The following is a 25,780-nucleotide window of genomic DNA, read 5'->3' on the forward strand; positions in this document are numbered from 1 at the left end:
CTTATAAAATTTTAAGACATCCTTATAAAATCTAGGTTCAAAGTCCAGTCCACACTTCATTTCCTTTTGTAAATCTTTCTTAAAAGGCTTGACTTTGTATAAACAGAGGGCTGTATTCATTGTGTGTATTCTCTCCCCAGTGTCTCCAAGTTTAATGTAAAGAAACACTCTGGGGTTCCTAACTAGCTCATTATCATTGCCCTTCTTGTGGGTGGCAAGTTCAAAGACATTTGTGGTTTTTATCTTAAAGTGGTTTTCTCTGCCTATTCTTCTGACAGAGAAAACCATCTTGTCTCCCACAATTCTGAATTCTTCCCATCTCAGGAATCTTACTAAGTTCACATATTCTGTGAACACCCCATCTGATTATCCATGACCTTTTCAGGTCCTACCTCTGAGCTCAAGGTACCAGCAGGGTTTCACTAGTCATTAAACATTCACCTGAACCATTTTTAGTTTAAAATCTCTACACCAAGATAGCCTTGGGACTGGTTGCAGAGGAAGGAGGGAGTTGCCAATCATTGCAAAATCTGCTACTGTACAGAAGAGTACTGTACATAAACAGCAGCAGTGTTTTAGTGCCATGGAAGAACTTTGAAAGCTATATGGCTGCCAGGCACTAAGATAAAGTATGTACGAAAATCAGTGAAGAGAGGGGTTTCTTTTATTCAAACTTTAGGGTAGTGAAATGAGTCTGAAGTTGATATTATTTGGGTCTTCATTTTCTGGAGCATCTAAGGTCTAGCTACAGAATTAAACATACTCCCTAGGTAGAACATCCAAAGTTTACATAAAAGAAAGCACTTTCCTGTTGCTTCTTGTAGTTGACACCCTAGTCTTTAGGGGTACAGTGGATAATAACTGTTGGCAATCTGATATAGACTACATGGATAATACATCTGAGGACTGCCTAAAGCAGAATATTGAGTGCACAGAATGTAATGTTATTTATAGTCTATTGCTCTTTTAGGACTTTAAACCAGTAGATCCTGAGTTTATGAAGCATTTACATCAAACAGTATCTATTTATTGTCAAAGCAAGCATTCTTACACAGAAGAAACAAACCACTTAAAAATTAGATTATGAAATAAATTCAGGGCCTTAAAGTTAAAATACTTTCAGAGCAAGTTCATGGAGTGCTGCTGCCAGATGTTAGAGGATTTGATGATATGCCTGGAGTGGAGCCTGGATCAGCTGAACCCCAGAGATGAGGTAGAGGCAGAAAATGAAATCGCAATATGTTCTTATGATTACAATTGTCACATACCTAAGTCAATGCTAGCAAAGCACATGGAATCTTGCACATTGAGGAAACTTGGCTATGTCAAAGAAGATGAAGCATGTATAATCTGGTTTTTGTCTTTTTCCAAAATTTTTCTATGAGAGGAAAAAGTTATTTTGGATTCACAGTTCCAGACAATTTAAAAAAACTAGAACTAAAGTTGGAAAAACAGTGATTGTTAAAGTCAAATGATCAGAGACTGTATTCTTTAGTGCCTGTTGAAGTTCCTCTGAATCCCAAATGGTCTGGCTTGTGACCTTGCCCTTCACAATTTTGTCATTAAGGAGATAAAGAAAAAGCACTCTGGTTCTCAAGTCATTGAAAGTGATAGTAATCCATTTGTCAACTTGCCTGCTAAAGTAAATCAAGACAACAGCCAAAAAAGTTCAGTATCTTACCTGAAATCCTTGCAGAAGTGAAAGATTTTATATATATACATATATATATATATATATATATATATATATATATATATATAGAGAGAGAGAGAGAGAGAGAGAGAGAGAGCTAAGAATATTCATATACCCAAAACATTATATGCTGAGGTAATTTGGGATGTGATAAAGTGCACATTGGAATAACTTAGTAATTGTTGGCAAGAAGAACAGGAAAAAGCAAAAGATGATGCTGAAAAGAATAAAGAAAGGCCATCAGTGGTAGATTTTACAACAATCTGGTGGAAGTTATTTGTGTGGTTAGATGTGACAGTTCATTACACAGAAGGGTTCCTTCTGAGTAGAAGCACATACAAATGAAAAGGAAATAAAATGTTGGAGAAAGATGCCATAGTCATAAAAGAAAGCAAAAAATATAAACAGAATATTTGCAAATGTATTAATTATGCTCATAGCATAATCAGTATGCTAATCTTTTAATTATGATCTTTACATAAAATTATGTATGTATTATGATCATGTAATGCTCATTATTTTAATAAATACTTATGCTTCAAATTTTTTTCTCTAGTAAAATATGAAAGTTATAAAGAATTTTTGGAACCTATGATGAGATGTTAAAAAGATAACAAGACTCTGTCTCTTACAGTAGTTAGTAGTATTCCTGTCACTGAGGTAAATTGTAAAAGGGAAGACAGTAACCTAGGGTGTTACTGCAGCTGTAAATGGTGAACACTGATTTTACCGTAACAAATATATTGGTAAGAAGACACATGCAGACAGAATAATGTTACAAATGATACACACTATGAGAATGACTGAAGTGGAAAATCTACAGTTGTGACTTATTTTGTAGTTAGTAAGACCACTTACTAAGGGTACTTTGGCACAAATGGAAAAGACAGCATGTAGTTAAGATGAAGATAAACAGGTGTCTTATTTGACAAAGAACAAAGCTGAAAGATTCTGAAGCTGAGCTCCAACTGTGCAATGATCAAGTGAAAACTTATTTCTAAGATCAGCAAAAAAAAAAAAAAAAAATTAGATGAAAAATGTCAGTTTCAGGAAGAGAAAACAACCCTGAGGCCTGATAACATGTTTAGAACAAGAATGCCTTTTAAAGTCCATGGGCTGATGCAGTGTTAGTTGCCAATATCAATCTTGGGCATCAGAGTTTGCTGACTCTCACCAATCTGTGCTGTCTTTATTCCTATCATGAATTTAAAAAACATGACAGAATTATTTTGTTGTTGTTCTTGATGACAAGGTGCTTGGAAATATCTAGGGTGCTGTGTACTCAGAAGTTAACAGCTCTAATTAAGTACTTTCCTACATTCTCTTGCTTATTTTTTTTTAACTAAACAAAATGTCTTCAGTTTAATTCAAGATAACATTTTACTGTTGTATAAACATGTTCTGGTGGTTTAGTGGTTTACAGGACATTCTAAAATAAAGGGGCTCTGAATTGCTTTCATTTAGGATAATTTCCATACTACCAAGCAAACCATAGTTCTCTATGATTGTAATACAAAAGCTCCCTCAATGCAGATATACAATAATGTAATTTACTCTACAAAAGATCTTATTTCTTAACATTTCCATTGTTTAAAAGTATAAATAAAAAAGTCCAAGTTTACATGGCACCTAGAACTTTTCTGTAGCAATATTTTGTTTGCTTGTTTTATATCCTTTATATAGTATTCTCATTCATTTCCTTCTTTAACCAGCATCCCATAACTGATTCACATTTGTATCAACTTCAACTTAGATCTTTTCCATATATTGATCCTAGTAAAATACAGAACCAAAAAAGAAAACTCAACTCCTCTTCTTACATGCTGGTAAGTAGTATGGTAAAATGTATTAATATATTATTATTATTTTTTTTGAAAAACTGGGATGTTAACATTCTTGCTTTTACTTAATGCTGTTTATTTTACTTAAAATGAGAATTGTAAACTAATAAAGAGAAAAAATTACTATTCTATATTTTGCAGTACTCTTATTGTGGTCTATATTTGTCTTGTTAGAAACCTAAGAAAAATCACATAATAAACAATGTTTATATACCACCATAACATACTGCAAGATTCTATATTGTCAAAAGGTTATTTCCCACCAAATTAGTAGTTAGTATAATCACAAATGCCTGCTTGCCTGCCTATAAGCAACTCAATGCAAAAGTCTTTTTACAAATGGGAGTGGAAAAATGGGAAAATGAATTTAGATGTCCTACTCCATACTATCTACAAAATTAATGGGGAGTCAAACAGCTAATCACCTCAATCATGAAATTAAAGTTAACTATGAACCTGATAGGGGCTGGGGCTTTGGAGATGGAAAGTTGTTGTTGTTTATAATTTGTACAGTGTTAGGCAAGCATTCTACCACTGAACTCTATCCCCAGCCCAAAGACATGTAAGGCACAAGAGTGCAATGATCATTTGAGAAGTTTTGGTAAATTATGTTATCAAAATGAATCATTTCTGATCAAGACATTACAAGGAAATAAACAGGCAAGCCATGAATGGGAAAAATATCTACAACTTTATCTAACAAACATCTAATTCTATGGAGTATAGAAGGAATCTCAGAGGCAAAAATTTACTAATCTTTAAAAAGGCACCAGATCTTCAAAGTTTTCCAGAAGGATTATAAACAGCCAATAAGAACTAAAAAAAAAAAGAAAACCACCACTTTTAGCAATCAAAGAAACTCAAGTTACACAATGGAGCATGAAGACACACCTACCACACGTTCAGATGAAAACAGCATTTGGCTGTTACCTACCAAAATTCCATTTTGGAAATAACCACTCTGGGAAAAAGTTGCAAGATTAAAACACACACTACCCAGAAAGTCTACTCCTAAGAATTTCAACTAAGAAATAAAAAGTATGTATTTCTTTAACTGTACAGAATGGTAACCACTTTATTTATAACTGCCCAAACTTGGATATAGTCAAAATGAAGATAAAAACAAAATATAGTATTTTACTATAGTGCAATATTATTTACTAATAAAGGTATACAAATGCTGACATATAAAAGGATATGTATAAATTTATATGCTGAATAGTTCTTTCAACTTTCTTGCTGTGACTGAGATATTTAGAATAAAACATTGAGAAACTAAAGGCTGAACTAACTGGCTTTATTAAATAAGGTTTTATTGTAGATGATTTCTGTAGAATACATTTAAAACCTATAGGCCACATGTTTTGATAAAAACCTACTTAATCTGAGTGATAAAATCATTTTAAAATTTGTAATAGTAAGGTATATTTTCAAATAGACAGAATTTTATTTTCCCCCAACTCTTTAGATGTACCTAATAAAACAAGGTATCTCTATGTGAAAAGATAAACAGTCATCTGAAATTTTAAAGCAGCATTTTTCATACTTTCAAGAAAATGAGTTAACATCAGAAGATGGAAAGATCTCCTATGTTCATGAATCAGTAGGATTAATACCATGAAAATGGCTATCCTACCAATAGCATTCCACAGATTGGACCCAATGTTTTACACTTCTTTCCCAAACTTGAAAGGATATTGTATAACCGTTTCTTCCAAGACTAAAACACTCCATTCAGTAGGGAAGCTCCTTGAACAGAAAGGTAAAACAATTCAAAATAGGTTCAGGAAGTCACTGTAACTGGTCAGATTCACTAGATCCCTTCCTGCCAGAGTAAGCAATACAGAGTACCTCTCAGAAGAGTAGAACCAAGCTGCAAAGATGACTCTAAGACCAGACCAGCAGCCTAGAAAAGGCAGAAATCAGCCTGGCTGCCTGGAAGAGGTTTAGACCAACCAAGTCACATGGGAAAGAATACTCTTCAACCTGTTAAGCTACCTGCAGGCTGTGGCAGTGTGCTCTAGTGTGTTCCCAGCTGGAGTTAGCTTTGAATCATGTCTGTTCCCATAAGTAACCCCAAATAAAACTCTTTGCTCACTAAGTTGGATTTTAGTGTTATTGGTACTTTGGTCTGTCATGGGCTCACTATTTAGGGTGAGTAGATTTGGTGCTGAATCTCCCCAGAAGTTTTGTCACAACAGACAATTTTCAGCTTCATATAGAAACACACACACATACCCTTCTGGATAACTAAAATAATCTTACAAAAAAAAAAAAAAAAAAAAAAAAAAGGCTGGAGGTATCCTCATCCCAGATTTTAGCTATACTACAGAGCTATAGTAATAAAAACTGCATGGTACTGACATAAAACAGGCATGTTGCCAGGTGACATATGCCTTTCCCAGCACTCCAGAGGCAAAGGATGGTGGATCTCTAAGTTCAAGGCCATCCTGGTCTACAGAGTAAGTTCCAGGACAGGACTGTTATACAGAGAAATACAGTCTCAAAAAAAAAAAAAAAACAACCAACAGACCCAGACATGTTGATCAATGGAATTGAATTGAAGATCCAGACATAAATGTACACACCTATGGGCACCTGACTTTTGACAAAGAAGTCAAAAAATACACACTGGAGAAAAAAAAAGATAGTCAAACTGGATGGCTGCATATAAGGTGCTGATCAGACTGGATGGCTGTTGCATGTAGAAGAATGCAAAAGTCAGCCTGTACAAAATTCAACTCCACACAGATCGAGAAACTCATCATAAAGTCAGATAACCCAGAATTTGACAGAAGAGAAAATGGAGAACAGGCTTGAACTCATTAGCAAGAAGACTTTCTCAACAGAACATCAATAGCACAGGCACTAACACCAACAATTAATAAATGGAACCTCATGAAACTGAAAAGTTTCTGTACAACAAAAGCCATCATCATTTGAAAAAAGTGACAGGCTATAGAACGAACAAAGATCTTTACCAAAACATACTTTGGTATATATAAAAACTAAAAAAAAAAAAACAAAAAAAAAACACTAAATAAATGGATATCAAGAAAAAAATCCCACCAAATGGTGGTGGCATATGCCTTTGGTACCAGTACTTGGGAGGCAGAGGCAGAAGGATCTCTCCAAGTTCAAGGCCAGCCTGGTCTACAGAGTGAATTCCAGTACAGCCAGTGCTACAGAGATCCCTGTCACAAAAAAAAAAAAAAAATACTGCCCCCCCAATCAAACCAAAACAAAACCCAATTAAAAATTGGATACAGAGCTTACCAGAGAATTCTCAAAAGATGAAACACTAATGGCTTTAAATGTTCAACACTCATCAGGGAAATGCAAATTAAAAATATTGATATTTTTATCTTGTAACAGCCAAGATCAATAAAATAAATGACAGCTCATGCTGGCAAGGATGTGGAAAAGAGGAACACATATTTATTGCTGATGGGAATGTAAACTTGTACAGCCACGATGGAAATTGGTGTGACAATTCCTCAGGAAACTGGGAATATATCTCTCAAGATCCAACTGTACCACATTCTAGGGCATATTCCCAAAGAACTCTAGACCCCATTCCACAGATAGTCAGCCATGTTCAGTGCCGCTCTATGATATCTAGGAAATGCAAATGACGTACTGTTTTACAACAAGGAATGGATAATGAAAAGGTGGTATTATATACACTATGAAATACTATTCAGCAGTTTGTGAATCGCCCCTTTGGTCTGAGTTCAGGTAGAGGTAAGAGCTAATGGCTGGCTGCTTTGCTTTTCTGATCTTCAGCTTGAAGTTTGAACCCTAATATCCGTCTCTGGGTCATTTATTTTTCCTGTTATACTATACCTCCAACTATCAACAGACAGGTTTCCAACAATTATCTCAAATCCAATGGCTGTATTTTCATTTAGGCAAACAAACAAGGGTTATTCTTTATTAGAACTTTTCATTGTGGTAAAATATATCCAATATAAAATTTAACCATTTTAAATATATAATTTATCTTTTTAGTAACTACCACTACAATCCACTTGCAGAATTTTTCCATTCCAAGTAAAACTCTGTACCACTTAAAAATAATTTAGTATGAACTAAATTAAAAATAATTTAGTACCAGGTTTTTGATAGCTGTGGTACATGCTTAATAATGCAGCACACAAGAGGTGGCAGCAAGAATACTAGATCAAGGTTATCCTCAGAGACAGATTTAGATCAAAGCCATCCTAGTCTATGTGAGACCCTTTTTCAAAAGACCAACCCCTTAAACCGGGCAGTGATGGCACATGCCTTTAAAAAATCCCAGCACTCAGGAGGCAAAGGCAGGTGGATCTCTGCGAGTTTGAGACCAGCCTGGTCTACAGAGCAATTTTCAGGACAGCCAAGGCTACATAATGAAACCCTTTCTTGAAAAAACCAAAACAGCAATAACAAAAGATCCCTTTCAAAAGATACCCTGCCAGCTAGTTTTATTATCACTACTCTGAGGACCAAATTACTAATGCATAAGGCCTTTGAGAAACACATTCAAACCATATCCAAGCCATGGAAACACTATTATTCCCTTGACTACAGAAATCAGTCCCATTATGAACATGACTCAGGCAAAACTAAGACAGGCAGGCAGGTGCACGCGAGCGCGCGCGCGCACGCACACACACACGCGCGCACACACACACACAGAGTCATTTCCCAACTGTTCATGATACCTAAGGTATGCACATAACCCATTCCTTAAACAATAGGCAAATCTGCAAAGGTAGAAAATTAAAGTCACTGTGGTGGTTTGAAAGAAAACACCCTTTCCAATAGACTCATAGGAAATAGCATTACTTGAAAGGATTGGGACATGTGACCTAGTTAGAGTAGGTGTGGGTTTGTGGGCAAAAGTGTGTCACTAGGGGTGGGGCTTTTGAGGTTTCAGAAGCTCAAGCCAAGCCCAGTTGTCATTCTCTGTTTCTGCTGCTTGTGGATCCAAGAAGCTACATCTCTAATACCATGTCTTTCTGAGTGCTGCTGTTTCCAGCCATGGCAATAATGAACTACACCTCTAAACTGTAAGCCAGCTCCAATTAAATGTTTTCCTTTTTAAAAGTCCCCATGGTCATGGTGTCTCTTTACAGCAACAAAACCCTAACTAAGATACTCACCTTGGGGAAGAAACAGAGTTAAGACAATAGTCTTATATTACACATCTCTGCTTTTCAACCATTCCTTTGTATTTTATGAACTACATATTGAGAACCTTCCAACATAATATTTTTCTAAAGTTAGTTCTCATTAATTTAGTCATTTTTCAATTAAGAGTCCTCTGTGTAATTCAGGGCCTTTCACAAGAATTGATCAACTAAGCAAATCGTACATACACAGCAAAAGTCTCAGGGGAACAAAGCCCTTGAAGTTCTACCACAAAGAAAAGTAGTACAAGAACCGAAACACTTCCTGGAGAAATGCCCTCTGGAGTCCAAACAAGGCCCAGAGTAAAGAGAAATGACAGTACTATCAAAGGTGGTGGTAGAATCCAAATCTAGACCTGTTGGCACCAATAAGCCCAAAGACCAACATATACTCATATTTCCTATTCTGGGACACTTTCTAAGGTTCAGGGCCATTCTCCTAATATATCCTGCTCAGATCTATTTTATTATCAAAAGTTTTTCTCTTCTTCACTCAGGTCCCCATAAGCTTTGCATTAAATCCATCCTGTCTTACCAAGAATTCAATTTTAAGATTTATTTTATTTTATGTGTGAGTATTTGGCTTGCATGTATAAAAGTGCACCATGTATATGCAATGCCTGCAAAGGGTGGGAGCCAATGTCAGATGCTCTGAAATTGGAGTTGCAGATGTTTGTGAGTTACAATGTGGGTGCTGGGAAATAGCACTAAATATTCTTAACCATTAGACAATCACTTTACTCCCAAAAATTCAATTATTTTTCAAGACAGATTTCTTTATGTAGCCTTGGCTATCCTGGAACTCACTTTGTAGACCTAGTTGGCCTTGAGCTCAGAGATTCACCTGCCTCTGCCTCTTGAGTACTGGGATTAAAGGTGTGTGCAACCACCACAGGTCAAGAATTTAATTCTTTAACTCTGGTTCTTTCCCTGCCTCTACTTACACTTTTCTACATACTCTGCAAAAGTCAACTTGATTATTCTGATGCTTCTAAGTCTCACTGCCATGTGCATGTATTATACTTAGAAGATGGTAATTTTACATTCTTTAGGAAAGCAAAACTGAAACCTGTTTATTCAAGACTAGCTTAATATAATCTATGAATTCTGGAAGAGGAGTTAAAGCTGACTATCTTTACATTTCCAATTTATAGTTCTAAAGTCCAATATCCTGTTTAATGTTGTCCCCAAGTAGTATATTATTATATCAATAGAGCTGAGGCAGTAGCCTTGCATTCATGAATCCCAAGTTCAATCCCTAGTACTGCCTCCAAACAAAAACCACTAGAGGGCTAGGGCAAGTAACTGGGTGGTAGAATACTTAACCTAGTGTGCACAAGGTCCTGGTTCAATCCCTAAAACTCAGTGGCAGAGTAAGCTGGCCAATTTCTGGAAGATTGTCAGAGATGTGTGTTGAAAGCTCAAAAGGATATTTATTCCTAAATGGTAAAGTTGCCTTTCAGGGATAACCTCAGATATAGCAAAAGTTTGACTTCAGGTACTTCTTACTAATATATAAAACAGATACTTGTTTTTATCTATATAAATAACAGGAGCCTAGAATTCTATTATTCATGCATCTAAGGCTCCTATAATGCATCTATTTACATAGCTGGGTGTCATACAAACTCTAAAAATTAATGACAGAAAAAGAGAAATAGGGAATTTAATACATAGTACATTCTCAAAGATTTCATGTAGATGAAATCTGTATGTCAGAAAAATACTGGGAAACAGATCAAAATGTCACTAGTAGTTTAAGTATGTTTATAGATTCTTTTGTCTTTTCTACAAAAATGTTTGCAACCAACATTACTAGAAAAACATACTTTTTACTAAATAAGGTAAGGGTGCTCAGATACAGCATCCTCTAAGTAAAATTGAATTTTTCTTTCAGTATTTGCAAAAAAGCCCGTATTAAAATGAGATTTTAAAATGTATAGGAAGATCAATGACAAAATAAAATTAGGGACACAATACAATTTAAACATACCAAGTTTCAAATAAAAAAAAAAGTAAAACTTTTAACTTTGTAATTTCCCCAATTACATGCCTCAGAAGAAATTTTCTCCTTTCCTACCTTGATCCTAAGTACCTGGTGATGCTGACTGTTCATAATTAACATTAAAGTGATTGTCTTGTGGGCTAAATGGGGCTTTATACAGACGGAACGTGTCAACTAGAGGTTTTTATTTTAGGCCTGTCACTCTTGTTTATGAGATTTATATGCCTAAATATATCTCAATGACTAAGGCAATGAAGAAACTAGTTTTCTCTTGAACGATATACTTTAGAATAGCCAAGCTGTCCAAAATGTAAGTGGCTGAATTTCATGAATGAACTCGTTCTTTGAAGCTGGTTTACAAGTTTGATGTTAAACTCACACTCCACGGGAAAGCAGAACAAGAACTACAAGGATAAGCAGCTCTGCTGGGAAGAAATCTAAGCTACACCAATCTCTCCAGTGAACACGGGGATCACACCAAACTGTAGGGAGAGTCTGGAAAATGTAGGCTCTCTTTTAGTGTATGTAGACTCAATCTTGTTACTCTGTTGTCCTTTTTATTGCAACTTGGGAAGAAGACAAAAAAATAAGACTATTCTCAAAACACAGATCATTTTTCTACTGTTTTAGCTCGTTAACAAGAATCAAGTTCATTCTTTTAGCCCACTAACCCAATTTTTATGAAATGGGTTAAAAAGGAGAGGCAAATACTTATTTAGTAAATGAGAAACTAAAAATCCACTGAGAAGAAAATAGGTAAGAAGAAATTGAGTGGTATCCCCCAGGGATCTAAGTACTAGAGCCCTATTTCATGATGTACCAGGTGTATGTAGTAAGTATTCCAAGAACTGGGGACCAGTGACCCTGGGAAATGTGCCCTGAAATCTAAGACATACTGAAGTTGACAGTTATCCTTATTAGATTTTGTTTTTGTCAACTTGACATAAGCTAAACTCAAATGAGAAAAATGCCTCCATCAGATTGCCTGTAGTGCATTGTCTTAGTGATTGATGTGGGGAGGCCAGCCCATTGTTGGTGATACCATCCCTGGGCAGGTGGTACTGGAATTATAGAAGAAAGCAGGTTGAGTAAGCCAGGAAGCAGCATTCTTCCATAGCCTTTGCTTCATTTCCTGCCTCCAGCTCCCTACCCTGAGAATTCCCACAGTGGTGGAGTGTGATGGAGAGTTGCACGCTGAAATAAAATCAACCATTTCCTCTCCCAACTTTTGCTTTTGGTCATAGTGTTTTATCATAGTTTTAACTAAGACACCAGGTATATGACTGAGAGAAGAGAAACACTGCCAGATTCTTTCATAAAGATTATTACTCTCGATCTTCTACTCTATAGCATGACAAGGCACATCTCTCTTTTTTTTAAGGGTTATTGAAGTAAAAATGTCCAAAAAAATTAATGGCAGTTCTATGGTGGAGATGCAAGGAGATGAAATGACAAGAATAATTTGGGAATTGATTAAAGAAAAACTCATTCTTCCCTATGTGGAACTGGATCTGCACAGCTATGACTTAGGCATAGAGAATTGTGATGCCACCAATGGCCAGGTGACCAAGGATGCTGCAAAAGCTATAAAGAAGTACAACGTCGGTGTCCAGTGTGTGACCATCACCCCCAATGAGAAGAGGGTGGAGGGGTTCAAGTTGAAACAAATGTGGAAATCACCAAATGGCACCATCCGGAACATTCTGGGTGGCAATGTCTTCAGGGAAGCCATTATCTGCAAAAATATCCCCCGACCAGTGACAGGCTGGGTAAAACCCATCATCATTGACCATCATGCTTATGGAGATCAATATAGAGCAACTGATTTTGTTGTTACCCAGGGCCTGGAAAAGTAGAGATAACCTACACACCAAAAGATGGGACTCAAAAGGTGGCATACATGGTGCATAACTTTGAAGAAGGTGGTGGTGTTGCCATGGGCATGTACAACCAGGATAAGTCAATTGAAGATTCTGTGCACAGTTCTTTCCAAATGGCTTTGTCCAAAGGCTGGCCTTTGTATCTAAGCACCAAAACTATTCTGAAGAAGTATGATGGGCGTTTCAAAGACATCTTTCAGGAGATCTATGACAAGCAATACAAATCCCAGCATAGGCTTATTGATGACATGGTGGCCCAAGCTATGAAAATAGAGGGAGGCATGTGGGCCTGTAAAAACTATGATGGCAATGTGCAGTCAGACTCAGTAGCCCAAGGTTATGGTTCCCTTGGCATGATGACCAGTGTGCTGATTTGTCCAGATGGTAAGACCGTAGGAACAGAGGCTGCCCATGGCACTGTCATGTCACTATCCCATGTACCAGAAAGGAAAGGAGACGTCCACTAACCCCATTGCTTACATTTTTTGCCTGGTTCCGAGGATTAGCCCACAGAGCAAAGCTTGATAATATTGAGCTCAGCTTCTTTGCAAAGTCTCTAGAAGAAGTCTGCATTGAGATCATTGAGGCTGGCTTTATGACTAAGGACTTGGCTGCTTGCATTAAAGGCATACCCAATGTTCAATGTTCTGACTACTTGAATACGTTTGAGTTCATGGACAAACTTGGAGAAAACTTGAAGACCAAACTAGCTCAGGCCAAACTTTAAGGTCAAACCTGGGCTTAGGGGGACAAGTGTTTGTGGTAACTAAGTCCACAAGTTTACATTAAAAAAAAATAACACTCTAGAATAAAAACAAGTTTTGTAAATTTGTTCAGAAGTTGAACTTTTCTATATGTTTACAGTTGCAACCTTAAATGAACATGGTGGAAACTTTTTTTTTTTAATTGTATTTTATTGTTAGTAGCAAGAATTATGTTAATACCAATTTACATTAACTGTCATTTTTTCCTTGCTCTATTATAAATGACCAAAATCAGAAGTACTAAAAAAGATGAACAATAGCTACAGTGTGGTTCCCTGTTACAAGGGTGGAAAAGAAAGCCGTTCACTTCCCCTGTTGTCTGTGAGTGTGAGCACTGGGGCTTTTGTGTGCAAATGTTGCACTCACTGTGTGGGAGAGTGAGCTCACACAAGACTTGAACAAATAGAATGTATGTCGCTGAAATGCATGGCAGCCATGTTTGTAAAGAGCATCTATGTGTCTAATATACTAAGTATATTTTAAGGCCAATGGAGAATTCCACCTGTAATCTAAATGCAGACTGGAGGTTTGCCATCTTTCATTTCCTTTCCTCCTGTGGCCTAGCCTGAGTATTATCCTTCCCAGACAGCACAGTTCATCCATGTGCAATAAGGAAAGCTGCACCTTTTTTGGATTTCTGCTGGCCTGTTTTCATTTCTTTTATATAAATGTAATTTTTGCAGAAGTTGATATTGAACACTATTACAGTCCAGTCTTAAATGGTTAATTTTAATTAAAATTGAGTACAAAAAAAAAAAGATATTGCTCTCCCAAGTTAGGGCATCCTTTTCCAGGTGTTCTCAGATGTTACCCACTCCATTTGGGCCAACATGTTGCCATCTGAGATCCCAGATGCTCAATTTTTTTCCCACACCCAAGAATGCCTCTCAGCAACATTCTAAACTCAATAGGCTCAGATGACCCTTAACAAGTCAAGAGAAAAGTCCCCCAAATATGTTTTATGGAGATACTAACTAAACATCTGATCTGAGACTAAAGGGTGGGAACAGAGTACTATGCCAGGTTTTTGGTTAAACAAACTGGTTTGACTCTGTGCTCTAAATCAGTTTAGGATCCATATCCTTCCCATTCCAGACGCAAAAGTTTTTCCACTTATTTAAATCCTATTTTTGTATCCTTGAGAATAGTTTCTCCATAGATAACTTATTTATGTGTCTATATCTAAGGTGCTGCCCTGGAGCACAGAATAATTTTTTATTTAAATTTATTATTATTAGGATGAAGAAAACTATTATTTTATGTTTATTTTGTGCCTTGTTCTGAGTATTTGCTTTATATCTACTTTTTTACTAGTTGTAATTTTTTTTGGAGACAGGGTTTCTCTATGTAGTCCTGGCTGTCCTGAACTTGCTATGTAGACTAGACTGGCCTCCAACCTACAGAAATCCACCTGACTCTGCCTCCCAAGTACTGGGATTAAAGGTGTATGCTACTATTTCGAGCCTTGTAATAATTTCCTATTGATCTCCTAAATTCTCTAGAAATTAAATATCCTCTCAAAAATGTATTAAATTGCACAACAAATAGGAGAAACTTTAAATGCCACGCTTAGCACTGATTCCTAAGGCCTCCACCCTTACCTCTGTAAGGTCTCCTCTCCTGTAACTGCACTTACTCATCCCTCAGTCAAATGCAGTAGAAGATCTACATTTGGAAATTAGAACACAAGTAATTCTGACAGTGATTAAGGCATGACCAAGTTTTTGTAGTGGTGCAGCTCTGATAGTTCAGCTGATGGTGAATCAAAACATCAGTCTTCAGTTGCACAAATGGGGGGAAAAGAACAAGAAAACTAACTTTGTATGTTTAAAAGGAATATCCAACTTATAAACCCAAGGAGAAGGGAGTAAGACATGCTTTTTTTTTCTTTTTTTCTTTCTTTTCTTTTCTTTTCTTTTTTTTTTTTTTTTAATACAGGATTTCTCTGTGTAGTACTTGCTGTCCTGGAGTTCCCTCTGTAGACCAGGCTGGCCCGGAACTCACAGAAATCCACCTGTCTCTGCTTCCCAAGTGCTGGGATTTAAGGTGTGCACTACTACTGCCCAGCTGATATGCTTCTTGCTTCTTATCCTCACTCTGTTTGCTTTGAATAAGCAGTTTAGGAGTCAGCGAGCTCCCACTAGCTCAAGTCAGATGTTTCTGTAAGTATCCACAAAGTGGTCTTGATCCTAAATGTAAAAGGATAACCAGCCTATAGTCCATGACCCCAGAGAAGCTAGGTAACAAGGAGAACCCTAAGAGAGACATGGATACCCCTGGGAAGGAGAAATAAACAAGATCTGAGAAAACAGAGGGGGGATGGAGGAGAGGAAGGGAAGAGGAAGGAGAGCATGAGGAAACAAGATGGGAATGGTGGAGATAGGGGGAAGGACAGAGGAGAGCAAGGAAAGAGATATCTTGATTGAGAGAGCCATTATGGAGCTAGACAGAAACCTGGCACTAGAGAAATTCCTAGGAAACTACAAGGATGCCCTAGCTAAGACCCTAGGCATTAGTGGAGAGGGTGCCTGAACTGGCCTTCCCCTGTAATTAGATTGATGACTACCTTAATTAGCATCATAAAACCTTCATCCAGTAACTGATGGAAGCAGATGGAGAGATCTACAGATGAGCTCTGGGCCAAGCTCCCAGACTCTAGTCAGAGAGGGAGGAGCATTAATATGACAGTGGGGAACGCACAGAGGACCAAATTAGGTCCTCTGAATGTGGGTGACAGTGTGGCTTGGGCAGTCTGGGGGGGGGGGGACTTGGTCCTGACTCAAAGTGATATGCCTGACTTTGTTGAGTCCCCATGGGAAACCTTACCCTGAGTGGAGGGGTGGTGGTGGTGGGAAATAGGAGGAGAGGAGGGAGTGGGAACTGGGACTGATATATAAAATGAGAAGATTGTTTTAAATTTTAAAAAGTATTTTAAAATATTGCTTTTATGCTACTTTTTATGTTTGTTTGGTTTGGTTTTTTGAGACAGAGTTTCTCTGTGTAACAGTACTGGCACTCACTTTGTAGACCAGGCTGGTCTAGAACTCACTGAGATGTACCTGCCTCTGCCTTCTGTGTGACCATGTGTGCATGTGTGTCTGTGTGAGGGTGTCAGATCCCCTGGAACTAGAGTTACACAGGCAGGTGAGAGCTGCCATGTGATTGCTGGTAATTAAACCCAGGTCCTCTGGAAAAGCAACCAGTGCTCTTAACAATTCAGCCACCTCTCCTGCCCCTCTTTATTTCTTCTTCTTTTTTTTTTTTTTTAAACACTGGTGTTACTCAAATTTCCAGGAACATGATAGGGTAAAAAAGATTCTAATGACTTAATTTTATGTATTAGGCATTAGGAAAGCAAATAAATTGAGGGGAAAAACAACTGCAAGTCTTGATTTCATTGATTTACAATTTCGTGGTAGAGACAAACCTAATAATCACACAAATGGAGTGAAGTGTTAGGAGGAAGACATGAAACTAGAGAAGGAACACATGCAAAGTTCCTGGACCAGAATGAAGTGGTTTCAAATTTTCCAGGTAAGCATGTTTTTCAGATAGCTTGTTGGTGTAATTTACGTTGTTCTTGATTATGAAATGGCTGAAGTAGTTTTTCCCCAACTAGAATAAAACAGCCAGTAGCTGTATTCTTTGCCCTATTTTCTTTAATCGTGAATTCTAATCTCATATCCTTCCCAACAAGTCAGCATTTACTGTCCTCTATAAAGAATGAACATCACACTCAAACAAAAATTATACCCAAAACAACTTAATTACATTTTTTATGTTCTAGGTAATATGTAAAACTATAGAACTATTATTTGTAGAGATTCTTAGTATACTGACTTTATTAACTGTTATTTCTCTGGGGTTCAGTTGGAACAAAGTTACTTCAATTATATTTTCTTCAGAGTACCAAGTTGATGGGATACAAAAAGCAAAACAAACAAACAACAAAAAACAATAACAAAAACAAAAAACAACTAACTCAATCTACATAAAACTGAATCCTACAGTTTACAGGTTTGAATTTTTGTGTTCATTTGAAAAGAAACTAAAGATATTGGTTTAATATGGTTTCATAGCTCTTCTAAATGGAAGGTATACTTGTGAGCACACCTTTATACTTAGGGACAGAACTATGTAAGTGTTAATTCACAATTATCATTCCTAGCCAAAATTTGTTGTGTTTTTTTTTTTTTAAAAAAAGTTCAATTTGTGAGGAAAAGATATATGGTTATGTGACCTGCCCTTGTAGTAGTTTCTCAGAGTATCATGCTTATTGAGAACTAGATAGTAATGAATTAAAATCTGCCTGTCATCTTTTAATTTCTTAAGCAAGTAAGCATAGCTCTTTAAGGATTTTTTTTTTCAGATAGCCTGATAAGCTTTCCTGTGCCAAGTGGAAAGACCTAAAAGACTAATGGCTTAAAAAAAAAGTAGCTCCACTTTTTAAGGAAATGGAAATCAAATTGAGAATTTTATAATTTTATCCAGATGTAAAATTATAGTTACAACATTCAGTGGTTATGAGTCATTTTTATAATTTTCTTTACTAAACATGTGATGAGGCAGCACTATCAAACTGTGGAAGGGACAAAATGGATAGTATTTCCACAAATGTAACAGTTTAAATTATTCTGTTGTTTTGTTTTTCCAAACAGGGTTTCTCTCTATTGCTTTGGAGGCTTCCTGGAACTATCTCTGTAGACCAGGCTGGCCTGGAACTCAAGAGATCTGCCTGCCTCTGCCTCCCGAGTGCTAGGATTAAAGGGGTGCACCACCAATGCCAGGCTTGAGTTTAAAATTTTTTGACGCTGGGCAGTGGTGGTGCACACCGTTAATCCTAGCACTTGGCAGAGGCAGGTGAATCTCTGTGAAGGAAGCCAGACTGGTCTAAAGATCAAGTTCCACGACAGCCAGGGCTACACGGAGAAACTGTAGCTGGGTGTGGGGGTGTGATTGTGGGGGAGGAGGGACACAGAAACTGCTTAACCTTATCCTAGTACTTCCAATACAGTAATCTCTTACAGGGTTCAGGGTATGTATGGTTCAGTAGTTAAGTCAGTTCTAACTCCCTATCTCCAGCAGTATAACCCGCCCAAAAAAGACCCCAAACATCCATTCCTAAATAAACTGAAATGCTACGAATTATATGCCTATAAAGACATTTGTCACAACATTATCAAAGGTGAAATATTGAAGTAATTATTTCCCTTAAAATGAATGATGGCATTAATCACCATCATCAGAACAGAAGCCTTGTTGGTTTGCCCTCATCCTTGTCTAAGAGCAGTCTCTAGCTGGGCTTGATGGCACATGCCTATGATCCCAGAACACTGGAGGTTAAGGCAGGAGGACCATTGAGTTCTGGACCAGCTTGAGCTAACAGTGAATTGCAGGCCAATCTAGCTATATAGTGAGACCCTTTCTTAATCTCAAAACAAGTCTTTACATGACTAGATTTTTCATCCTGCTAATTGCAGACAGACAGAAACACACACACACACACACACACACACACACACACACACACACACACACACACAGAGAGAGAGAGAGAGAGAGAGAGAGAGAGAGAGAGAGAGAGAGAGAGAGAGAGAGAGAGAATCTTCCCTAAATTCACCCCCATCACGACCTGTACAAATAATATAACCACTGAACCCTGTCCCAGTCATTCCACTATCTGGCCCCACTGTTTAGTTTTCAAATAATCTGAAAGGGTCTTCTGTGTGCTATCTTCTACCATCCTTCTGAACCCACACACATACTATTCATAGCTTTTCTACAAGGGAGCAGATGCTGTGTTATCTGCTCACATCTGTAGTCACAGCATCGAGAACAACTTGATTATTACGTGTCTAAAGAACTATCTCTTCGTATGTGTTTTTAAACATGATTGTTAGTCTTATTCTCAAGCACACTACAGTAATTTAAGGAAGTTGGTGGTTCTCTGCTGTGCATTGTATTTTTTTTTCCTTTTTTAGTCACATCTATCCATTTATGTTATACAATTCAGCCAGGCATGGTACTCCCACTTGGGAGGATCAGGCAGGAGGATCACCTGACCCTACAATTCCCAATCAGTCTGAGAAACACTGAGACACCATTTCAACAAAACTTATATACACTAAAACAATCTTGTTATACAATTCAGTGGTTTTTAGTATATCCAGAATGCCACATTACTACATTTTAAAACATTCTTCTACTCCCAAAATAAACTGTTCAGTAGCAATTCCTATCCCCTACCTCTGGGCAACCACTAGTCAAGTCAAATCAATCTAACCTCTTCTTGACATTCACAATAACTGAACAATATATGGTCTTTTAAGCCAGGCAGTGGTGGCAAATGCCTTTTATCTTAGCACACTCAGGAGACAAGGCAGGCAGATCTCTCTAAGTTCAGGTTAGCCTGATCAATCTACAGAACAAGTTCCTGGACAGCCAAGGCTACACAAAGAAACTGTCTCAAAAACAAAACCAACCAACCAAACAAACAAAAAATAACACATGGCCTTTTAAAAGTTTGTTTTTCTTAAGATTGTTTCCAAGGAACATCTACATTGTAGTACCAATTAGGACTTCAGTCTTTATCTCACTCAATAAATAATATGTTCTACTGTATCAACACTTTTTTATCCACTCACTAGTTGTTTCTACATTTGACACAATATGGAAAAAATGATGTGCAAAAGTCTGTTTACAAGATTTTACTTAGACCTATGATAAATTCTTTACAATGCTGGGGACTGAGTCCAGTGTCTCACACATACTAGCAAGCAGCATTGCCATGAAGCTAAATAAGCTTCTAGTCCTTTAACCTATGTTTATTTTAAAATAGTTTTTTAAAAAAAGATTTACTTTCAAAATTTTGTGTGTGTGTGTGTGTGCACACGTGCGCACATGTGTGCGTGCGTGCCTGCAGGTGCATACATGTACATTGAAGGGCCTGCAGAGGCCAAAGGCACTGATTGGATCCCCTGGATCTTTAGTTATAGGACTTTGTAAACCATTCAGTGTGGATGCTGGGAACTGAATCTGGGTCCTTTGAAAGAATGGTAGGTGCTCTTAACTACTCAGTCACCTCACTCCTCTGACTGTTTTTATTTCTTTTAGACACAGGTTGAAGTCAATTTTTAGGTCTTTTGGTAATTTACACTTGACCTTTTAACTGCTTCTATACTGTTTTCCAAAGCAGCAGAAACATTCTATACTAGGAATACATGAGAATTCCACTTTTTCCACATCTTGATGGATTTTTTAAAATTAGTCACTCTACGAAGTACATAGAAAATCAGCTGTTCAAGGACAGGACTGTGTGAACAAAGACAGGTAATTGCAATGGATCAAGACAGATCCAACACATTAAATTCATTGGGCCATGGTGATACTGGAAAGCATATTAGTCAACTTTGGAGAAATCAGCTCAGTATTGTGAAACAAAGTAAACAAGAATAATCAATCATTTAACTGTCTTTCCTAACTATTTTAACTTAACCAATCAGTAAAAGCTTACTTTTACAAAATTACACCTGTTAGTAAATGAAGGAGTCAGGAAATTGCTGTCAATCCATAACATATTAATGCATCCAGGCATGGTCATCACTGGCTGCTGGCACAAATGCTAAAATATCAACTATGAAATATTCTTGCTTTAAGAAAGTCAAACCTAAATTTGCTAAAGTCTTTAAATATAATCATCAGTTAATTAAAAATATTGGTAGACAGCCAGACAGTGACGGTACATGCCTTTAGTCCTAGCACTCGGGAGGCACAGGCAGGCAGATCTCTGTGAGCTCAAGGCCAGCCTGGTTTACAGAGTGAGCTACAGGATAGGATCCAAAGCTACAGAGAAACTGTCATGAAAAAAACAAAAAGAAAAAAATACTGGAAGACATTAAATACTGCCAGTTAAAAATCTGTAATGTGGCCAATTCTACAAAATAACAATATGGAAAAGAAATAGAGGAAGCAATCAATACCTAAAAGCAGCTGGAAATTTCAGAAGAATGAAAACCATGTGGGGGCTTGTCTCACAAGAAATTCAGTCAATAGTAACGATAATATAACAAGACCTGGGCATTTATGCTCCCAACACCACAATTTTCTGACAACTCATCTTAATAAAACCGTTTGAGGTGTCACCACCCTATTATAGATAGGTACCTCTAATCTTTATGCTTAGATTCCTGAACATCTTAAAAACAAATCCCAACAGTATGCTACTTAGCAGGGTCACTTCTTAAACCCACTGACAAAAGCCAACATGTAGGTCAGAATAGGCACAAAGTACTATCCCTAGCTGAGAAGCTATTGGTTAATGATTACTGCTAAGAAAGAAGTCAGTTTTCTTTAATGGTATAAATAAATCTGGTGTACTGACCATGTTCCAGGGCAGGCCCCATGCCTAGGAGTAGTTGGCTAACACAAACTGGACTTGATTGTGGGGTGGGGGGGAAATGAAATTAGGTGGGTAAATTTCAGTTCTTATCAAAAATTAACATCTGAATAGAGATATTAACTAACTGAATTATTGCACTTTTATTGCAAATCATAATATTCTTCCATAAATATACACAACTGTAATTTAATTTCACTTTAAAATAGAAAAAAATTTGGGGTGTCCAGTTATAGCTGAATGATAGAGTATATGCTTAGTATTTATAAGCCCTGGTTTGAATAACCAACACAAAATTAAAAATAAAAGGGACAAAAAATACAAAGCCATTTGTCCAAAGAAAAACTCATTATCAAAACCACAACAAAGTGCTAAGGATGTAGTACTGTGGTGGAGTGCTCACTTTGCATACACAAGGCCCTGGATTTGATCCCAGCCCCTTACTCCCTCTTTTCTCCTTGGACTGCTTTTGATTAGTAAAATAATGTAAGTATAAACATTAAGGAGGAGGAGGCCTCACCCATTGCCAGCAGAAATGTAAAGTGACAAAAGTATTTTAGCATCAAGCCATTTTAACATGAGAAAAAATACTCAACATCTTCAGCCATCAAGAAAATGCAAATCTAACTACAATGAGATTATACCTCACCCCAGGCAGAAGTGCTATTAAAATACATACATACATACATACATACATACATACATACATACATAACAATTATTGTGAGTATACACTGCTGATAAAGAATGTAAATTAGTGCAGCCACTATGGATGTCCCTCAAAAAATTAAAACTGGGGCTTCTGGGGCATAAGAGACTGCACAACAGTTTAGAGAACTGGCTGGTCTTCCAGAGGATCCAGATTCAATTTCTAGCACCCACATCTCCCTAATGTCTGTAACTCCATTTCCAGGGGATCCAATGCCCTCTGGTATCTGTGGACTGGAGCTAGTGGTTTAAGTTTTGAACAGAAATACAGTTGGCTCTCCATTTCCACGGATTCCACACTGGCACACTCAAACCAATTACTGTGAAAGGAGAGGAGTACAGAGGTTCTTCCATCTTCTGGCCATTTCAAGTTTAACTAGAGTTTGATCTTAATGGAGAATCCCGTAGAAAGTTACCCAACTCTATTCTAAAACTGAGGCCAAGATGCCCCAGCTAATTTAGCTTCTGTTAAACTGCCTGCTTGTTCAATCCTCCCCCTGCAGCTGCAGAGCAAGATACCAGGATGTGGTTTGTTTGTTTGCCTTTAAAAGCCTCTTGCTCTAATGTTCAGGGCTACACTGGGTTCCCAAGTTCCTGAATGTAGTCACATTTAACTGGAATAAAGACTTGCAATTGGTTATAAACTGTGAGTGGTCATCTTTTATGGACTCCCCACACACTTCAGAGGCACCAGTGAGATTCCCAGAGACTGGACCCCAACACTTCGGGCCTTGGTACCCCAAGGAGCTAGGAAGTATGCACCAGCTGGAGAGGACTCTTAGGGGATATGCACCTTGAGATGTTACAGGACCTCAGAAAACACCTCTCTGACCTATTATTGGTGAGTGCTCTGGAGTACCCAACCACCACCACTTGAAAGAAAGTCAAAACTCATCTGGTCTGAAAACCTCCAGAGGCAAGTTTGATCTCTAAGAGGTGCCACCTGGTTATGACACAAGAGGGGAGGTCAGACACAACCACAGATCCTGTGTCTCTGTGAGGCATCACTGGAACCCCCTGTTCTGTGTGGGTATATGAATCTGTGGTGGCTACCCCTGGTCGTCTTTACTATGTGTGTATGACTGTGTTTCTATCAGGTGTCAAAGAAAACAGATCTAAAATGGGAGGAAAACTAAGTGTGTTCTCTCTCTCTCTCTCTCTCTCTCTCTCTCTCTCTCTCTCTGTGTGTGTGTGTGTGTGTGTCTGTGTGTGTGTGTGTGTCTCTCTCTCTCTCTGTGTGTCTCTCTCTCTGTGTGTGTATGTGTGTGTGTGTGTGTGTGTGTGTGTGTAGTAAAATTTCTTCTCCATTCATGGTTTATGTTTCTTTCTCTACCAAAGGTGTGCATAATTGGAAGGCCCCCCCAAACCCTCCATTTTCTTAGAAGCCTCAGGCTCTTATCAGCCTGTGGAAAGTTGTTTTAAGGTAAGAAGGCATTAGATGCCTTTTTTGGCCAATCATTATTGGAGGAATTAAAAGAGACTAAAAGCAGAGGTCATAAAACCTGCCAATGTATCCATGGTAGGTAGGTCAGGTTACGTAAGGACTTGATGAATCGTCCACTAGGTTTCTGTAACAGCTTTGTACAGACATGTCAGGTATTAACCCTCATAGACCCAGATGCCCCTACACCCCAATCAACAAACCACTAATGTTGTTTTTGTCATGCAGGCACTTCTATATACAAGGAGAAAGCTCCAGAAATTACAGGGACTTGAAGGGATAAATATATGTCAGCTTTTGGAAGTGGCTCAGAAATCTTACAACAGTTGAGATTCAGCCAAAGACAGACAGGGAAACTCTATAAGGTGGTTGTTCCCCTTGGAAAACAGATGAGAGGAAATGGAGGATACATACCAGGATAAGGGGTTCAGGAACTCAGATTTGTTGGAATGTAGAAAAAAATATCCAAAAAACACCATGCTCCAGTGTGTAGTTAGAATGTGGACAGCTAACATAAGACCTTTTAGAGGCCCTCCAAGCCTTGGGGTACCAAGTCTCAGCTAAGAAGTCTTAGTTTGTGTCCCTTGGGTCACAGGCTTAGGCTACAACCTAGAAGGGAGCAAATGTGTTCCCAAAACTGTATTTCAACTATCCTACAAATTCCAATGCCACCCCTCGCCCCACCACAAAAAATGTACAGGAACTCCTGGAGGCAGTTAGATGCTGCCAGCTATGGATAGGTGGAATCTGCTGAGATGTCAGCACCAGGGGTACTGATAGACACCAGTCCTGGCCCTCACAGACATTACTAAGCCATTCCACTTGTACATGGATGAGGCCATAGACATTGCCTAGGGGGTCTTCATGCAAACTCCGGGACCCTGAAAAAGACCAGTGGCATTATCTGCTCAAGAGACAACCTGGTCACAGCTATGTGGCCAGCATGTATAAGGACCACAACAGCCACTGCCATGTTGGTATAAAAAGCTAACAAATTAACTCTTTAGGGTATGACTGCTCCTGACAGCCCCTCAGTCTGTTGAGGTCTTCCTTAAGGGGAGCTCCTCAGAGATAGATATCTAACTCCTAAGTGACCAAATACCAAGCCCTGTTTCTGTATCAACCATGCATTTGGTTCCAAAAGACATCATCTCAACCCTGCCAGTCTCCTGCCAGATGATGAGTCTGAGGGTCCCTTACATGACTATCTTGAGGTGACTGACCTGATCCAGTCTGTCAGGCCTGACCTGAACGGCACCACACTGCAAACACCAGATGAGTGTTATTCAGATGAATACACTTTCATCCAGATGGAAGTGCAGTGGTAGCAGTGGTGACAAGATAAGAGCACAATCTTTAAGCAGGGTAACTTTAGTTCTAGGAGCTGAGCTTTGATTAAAGCTCTCTGCTGGGGGAGGACAAGACTATAACACTGATAGCCAATATGCTTTCACAATGGCTCATGCCCATAGGCTGTATACAGGGAAGGAGGATCACTAACCTTAGCAGGAAAATAAAATATAGAGATCAGCTCTTTTGGAAGCTATCTGGTTACCCAAGAGGGTGGCCACCATCCATTACAAATGACACCAAAAAGGGGATTTCCCAGAATCCAGACTAAAAAGAGGCTGACCTGGCAACCAGGAAGTGGCCCTAGAACCAGAGGGTTCTCTCAAAGTCTTGGTATCCCTATCACAGCCCTGTTTACTGGACTGCCCAGAATGCACCCCAGCGGCAGACAGAGAAACAAGCCTGGCCACACAGGATAAAAAAGAATGGTAGATGCTGCCAGGTGACTGGTTATGGATCTCTACCAAGCCACCCACTCAAGGGCCACACATACTGTAGAACTCTGGGATCTAGATACTATGTTACAAAT

General features: G+C 38.2%; 1 protein-coding gene and 1 pseudogene across 4 annotated transcripts in view; one reads left to right on the forward strand and one right to left on the reverse strand.

Annotated features, from left to right (window-relative positions):
- Cpeb1 (cytoplasmic polyadenylation element binding protein 1) overlaps positions 1–25,780 on the reverse strand; it is a 92,086-nt gene that overhangs the window by 38,003 nt on the left and 28,303 nt on the right. The gene's annotated exons all lie outside the window — the stretch shown is intronic.
- Positions 12,100–13,375, forward strand: LOC127238175 (isocitrate dehydrogenase [NADP] cytoplasmic-like; annotated as a pseudogene).

Source organism: Phodopus roborovskii, unplaced genomic scaffold, assembly GCF_943737965.1.
Source record: "Phodopus roborovskii unplaced genomic scaffold, PHOROB, whole genome shotgun sequence".
Taxonomy (NCBI): domain Eukaryota; kingdom Metazoa; phylum Chordata; class Mammalia; order Rodentia; family Cricetidae; genus Phodopus; species Phodopus roborovskii.